This window comes from Triticum aestivum, chromosome 3A, assembly GCF_018294505.1.
Source record: "Triticum aestivum cultivar Chinese Spring chromosome 3A, IWGSC CS RefSeq v2.1, whole genome shotgun sequence".
Classification (NCBI taxonomy): domain Eukaryota; kingdom Viridiplantae; phylum Streptophyta; class Magnoliopsida; order Poales; family Poaceae; genus Triticum; species Triticum aestivum.
This window is the reverse complement of record NC_057800.1, coordinates 123,917,399-123,923,881: the sequence shown is the minus strand read 5'-3', so window position 1 is coordinate 123,923,881 and position 6,483 is coordinate 123,917,399.

Here is a 6,483-nt window from a genome sequence, read left to right as displayed (position 1 = left end):
ATCATGGTGCTACTTTGAAGTACAAGTGTGGTAAAAGGATAGTAGCATTGTCCCTTCTCTCTTTTTCTCTCATATATTTTTATTTGGGCCTTTTTATTTTTTATGGCCTTTTATTTATTTATTTATTTTTCGTCCGGAGTCTCATCCCGACTTGTGGGGGAATCATAGTCTCCATCATCCTTTCCTCACTTGGGACAATGCTCTAATAATGATGATCATCACACTTTTATTTACTTACAACTCAACAATTACAACTCAATACTTAGAACAAAATATGACTCTATGTGAATGCCTCTGGCAGTGTACCAGGAAATGCAATGAATCAAGAGTGACATGTATGAAAGAATTATGAACGATGGCTTTTCCACAAATACAATGTCAACTACATGATCATGAAAAGCAATATGACAATGATGGAGCGTGTCATAGTAAACGGAACGGTGGAAAGTTGCATGGCAATATATCTCGGAATGTCTATGGAAATGTCATGATAGGTAGGTATGGTGGCTGTTTTGAGGAAGGTATATGGTGGGTGTATGATACCGACGAACGGTGCGCGATATTAGAGAGGCTAGCAATGGTGGAAGGGTGAGAGTGTGTATGATCCATGGACTCAACATTAGTCATAAAGAACTCATATAATTATTGCAAAATTCTACAAGTTATCAAAGCAAAGTATTACATGCATGCTCCTAGGGGGATAGATTGGTAGGAAAAGACCATCGCTCGTCCCCGACCACCACTCATAAGGCAGACAATCAATAAATAAATCATTCTCCGACTTCATCACATAACGGTTCACCATACGTGCATGCTACAGGAATCACAAACTTTAACACAAGTATTTCTCAAATTCACAACTACTCAACTAGCATGACTCTAATATCACCATCTCCATATCTCAAAACAATCATCAAGCATCAAACTTCTCTTAGTATTCAACACACTCATAAGAAAGTTTTTACTAATCTTGTATACCTAGCATATTAGGATTATTTAAGCAAATTACCATGCTATTTAAGACTCTCAAAATAATCTAAGTGAAGCATGAGAGAAAAATAGTTTCTATAAAACAAATCCACCACCGTGCTCTAAAAGATATACGTGAAGTACTAGAGCAAAACTATATAACTCAAAAGATATAAGCGAAGCACATATAATATTCTAATAATTTCCGAATCATGTGTGTCTCTCTCAAAAAAGGTGTGTGCAGCAAGGATTATTGTGGAAAACTAACAAATAAAGACTCAAATAATACAAGACGCTCCAAGCAAAACACATATCACGTGGTGAATAAAAATATAGCTCCAAGTAAAGTTACCGATAGAAGTAGACGAAAGAGGGGATGCCTTCCGGGGCATCCCCAAGATTTGGCTTTTAGGTGTCCTTAGATTATCTTGGGGGTGACATGGGCATCCCCAAGCTTAGGCTCTTGCCACTCCTTGTTCCATAATCCATCAAATCCTTACCCAAAACTTGAAAACTTCACAACACAAAACTTAAAGTAGAAAATCTCGTGAGCTCCGTTAGCGAAAGAAAACAAAAGAGCACTTAAAGGTACTGTAATTAACTCATTATTTATTTATATTGGTGTTAAACCTACTGTATTCCAACTTCTCTGTGGTTTATAAACTATTTTACTAGCCATAGATTCATCAAAATAAGCAAACAACACATGAAAAACAGAATCTGTCAAAAACAGAACAGTCTGTAGTAATCTGTAGCTAACGCAAGATATGGAACCCCAAAAATTCTAAAATCTGGACGTGAGTAATTTATCTATTAATCATCTTCAAAAAGAATTAACTAAATAGCACTTTCCAAATAAAAATGGCAGCAGTTCTCGTGAGCGCTAAAGTTTCTGTTTTTTACAACAAGATTAACAAGACTTTCCCCAAGTCTTCCCAACGGTTCTACTTGGCACAAACACTAATTAAACACAAAAACACAACCAAAACAGAGGCTAGATAATTTATTTATTACTAAACGAGCAAAAAGCAAGGAATAAAAATAAAATTGGGTTGCCTCCCAACAAGCGCTATCGTTTAACGCCCCTAGCTAGGCATAAAAAGCAAGGATAGATCTAGGTATTGCCATCTTTGGTAGGCAATCCATAAGTGGCTTCATAATAGATTCATAAGGTAATTTAATTTTCTTTATAGGAAAATGTTCCATGCCTTTCCTTAACGGAAATTGGAATCTAATATTTCCTTCCTTCATATCGATAATTGCACCAATCGTTCTAAGGAAAGGTCTACCAAGAATAATAGGACATGAAGGATTGCAATCTATGTCAAGAACAATAAAATCTATGGGCACATAATTCCTCAACAGTAAGAACATCATTAATTCTTCCCATAGGTTTCTTAATAGTGGAATCTGCAAGGTGCAAGTTTAAAGAGCAATCATCAAAATCACGGAAACCTAACAAATCACACAAAGTCTTTGGAATTGTGGAAACACTAGCACCCAAATCACACAAAGCATAGCATTCATGATCTTTAATTTTAATTTTAATAGTTGGTTCCCACTCATCATAAAGTTTTCTAGGGATAGAAACTTCCAACTCAAGTTTTTCTTCATAAGATTGCATCAAAGCATCAACGATATGTTTGGTAAAAGCTTTATTTTGATTACAAGCATGAGGAGAATTTAGCACGGATTGCAACAAGGAAATACAATCTATCAAAGAGCAATTATCATAATTAAATTCCTTGAAATCCAAAATAGTAGGTTCATTAACATCTAGAGTTTTGATCTCTTCATTCCCACTTTTATCAAATTTAGCATCAAGATCTAAAAACTCCGAATTTTTGGAACGCCTTCTAGGTAAAGGTGGATCATATTCAGTTCCATCATTATCAAGATTCATATTGCAAAACAAAGATTTAATAGGGGACGCATCAATAACTTTTGGATCTTCATCTTTATTATCATGGAAACTAGAAGAGCACGCTCTTATAAAGGAATCTTTCTTAGCACGTATCCTAGCGGTTCTTTCTTTGCACTCATCAATGGAAATTCTCATGGCTTTGAGAGACTCATTGATATCATGCTTAGAAGGAATAGATCTAAGTTTTAAAGAATCAACATCAAGAGAAATTCTATCAACGTTCCTAGCCAAATCATCAACTTTAAGCAGTTTCTCTTCAAGCAAAGCATTGAAATTCTTTTGTGAATTCATAAATTCCTTAACACTAGTCAAAAATTCAGAGGGCATCTTATTAAAATTTCCATAAGAATTGTTGTAGGAATTACCATAATTATTAGAGGAATTACTAGGATAAGGCCTAGGATTAAATTTTCCTCTATACGCGTTGTTACCAAAATTATTCCTACCAAAAAAATTCACATCCATAGATTCATTATTATTCTCAATCAAAGTAGACAAAGGCATATCATTAGGATCAGAAAAAACACTCTTAGTAGCAAATAATTTCATAAGTTCATCCAACTTTCCACTCAAAACATTAATTTCTTCTATCGCATGCACTTTCTTATTAGTAGATCTTTCAGTGTGCCATTGAGAATAATTAACCATAATATTATCTAGGAGTTTAGTAGCTTCTCGTAAAGTGATTCCCATAAAAGTGCCTCCCGCGGCCGAATCTAAAAGATTTCTAGAAGCAAGATTCAATCCGGCATAAAAATTTTGTATAATCATCCACAAATTCAAACCATGTGTTGGGCAATTACGTATCATTAATTTCATCCTCTCCCAAGCTTGTGCAACATGTTCATGATCAAGTTGCTTAAAATTGAAAATATCGTTTCTAAGAGAGATGATCTTAGCGGCAGGAAAATACTTAGAGATAAAAGCATCTTTGCACTTATTCCAAGAATCAATACTATTTTTAGGCAAAGACGAAAACCAAGCTTTAGCACGATCTCTAAGCGAAAAAGGAAATAGCTTCAGTTTAACAATATCATTGTCCACATCTTTCTTCTTTTGCATATCACACAAATCAACGAAGCTATTTATATGGGTAGCGGCATCTGCACTAGGAAGGCCGGAAAACGGATCTTTCATGACAAGATTCAGCAAGGCAGCATTAATTTCACAAGATTCAGCATCGGTAAGAGGAGCAATCAGAGTGCTAATAAAATCATTGTTGTTGGTATTGGTAAAGTCACACAATTTAGTGTTATCTTGAGCCATCGTGACAAGCAAGCAATCCAACACACAAGCAAACGAGGAACGGGTAAAAAGAGGCAAATAGAGAAAGAGAGGGAGGATACAGTGAGAGAGGGCGAATAAAACGGCAAGGGTGAAGTGGGGGAGAGGGAAACGAGAGGCAAATGGCAAATAATATAATGCGGGAGATAAGGGTTGTGATGGGTACTTGGTATGTTGACTTTTGCGTAGACCTCCCCGGCAACGGCGCCAGAAATCCTTCTTGCTACCTCTTGAGCACTGCGTTGGTTTTCCCTTGAAGAGGAAAGGGTGATGCAGCAAAGTAGCATAAGTATTTCCCTCAGTTTTTGAGAACCAAGGTATCAATCCAGTAGGAGGCTACGCGCGAGTCCCTCGCACCTACACAAAACAAATAAATCCTCGCAACCAACGCGATAAGGGGTTGTCAATCTCGACATGGTCACTTACGAGAGTGAGATCTGGTAGATATGATAAGATGATATTTTTGGTATTTTTATGATAAAGATGCAAAATAAAAGGCAATGAAAATAACTAAGTGTTGGAAGATTAATATGATGGAAGATAGACCCGGGGGCCATAGGTTTCACTAGTGGCTTCTCTCAAGAGCATAAGTATTTTACGGTGGGTGAACAAATTACTGTTGAGCAATTGACAGAATTGAGCATAGTTATGTGAATATCTAGGTATGATCATGTATATAGGCATCACGTCCAAGACAAGTAGACCGACTCCTACCTGCATCTACTACTATTACTCCACACATCAGCCGCTATCCAGCATGCATCTAGAGTATTAAGTTCATAAGAACAGAGTAACGGTTTAAGCAAGATGACATGATGTAGAGGGATAAATTCATGCAATATGATAAAAAAACCATATTGTTATCCTCGATGGCAACAATACAATACGTGCCTTGCTGCCCCTACTGTCACTGGGAAAGGACACCGCAAGATTGAACCCAAAGCTAAGCACTTCTCCCATTGTAAGAAAGATCAATCTAGTAGGCCAAACCAAACTGATAATTCGAAGAGACTGGCAAAGATAACCAATCATACATAAAAGAATTCAGAGAAGAATCAAATATTGTTCATAGATAAACTTGATCATAAACCCACAATTCAACAAACACACCGTAAAACAAGATTACATCGAATAGATCTCCACAAGAGAGGGGGAGAACATTGTATTGAGATCCAAAAAGAGAGAAGAAGCCATCTAGCTAATAACTATGGACCCGAAGGTCTGAGGTAAACTACTCACACTCCATCGGAGAGGCTATGGTGTTGACGTAGAAGCCCTCCGTGATCGATGCCTCCTCCGGCGGAGCTCCGGAACAGGCCCCAAGATTTGATCTCGTGGATACAGAAAGTTTCGGTGGTGGAATTAGGGTTTTGGCTCCATATCTAGTCGTTTGGGGGTACGTAGGTATATATAGGAGGAAGGAGTACGTCGGTGGAGCAACAGGGGGGCCACGAGGGTGGAGGGCACGCTTGGGGGGGGGTAGGCGCGCCCCCTACCTCGTGGCTTCCCTGTTGGTTGCTTGACGTAGGGTCCAAGTCTCCTGGATCTTGTTCGTTCCAAAAATCACGTTCCCGAAGGTTTCATTCCGTTTGGACTCCGTTTGATATTCCTTTTCATCGAAACCCTAAAATAGGCACAAAAAAACAGCAATTCTGGGTTGGGCCTCCGATTAGTATGTTAGTCCAAAAAATAATATAAAAGTGTATAATAAAGCCCAATAATGTCTAAAACAGAATATAATATAGCATGGACCAATCAAAAATTATAGATACGTTGGATACATATCAATGACGTCCCTCGAACTCCGATCCAGCCGAGCTTTGAGGGAGAGTTCCGTCGGCATGACAGCGTGGTGACGATGTTGATGTTCTACTGTTGCAGGGCTTCGCCTAAGCACCGCTACAATATTATCGAGGTGGACTATGGTGGAGAGGGGCACCACACACGGCTAAAAGATCCAAGAGATCAATTGTTGTGTCTATGGGGTGCCCCTCTCCTCCGTATATAAAGGAGGGGAGGAGAGGGCCGGCCAAGGGGAGGAGGCGCGCCCAAGGGGGGAGTCCTACTCCCACTGGGAGTAGGACTCCTCCTTTTCCTATTTGGAGAGGGAAAGGGAAGGAAGAGGAAGGAGGGAGGAAGGAAAGGGGGCCGGGCCCCCTCCCAATTCGGATTGGGCTTGGGGGGCCTCCCTTGCTCCTTTCCCCTCCTTTCCACTAAAGCCCATTAAGGCCCATATACCTCCCGGGGGGTTCCTATAACCTCCCGGTGCTCCGGTATTATCCTGATCTCACCCGGAACCATTCCGA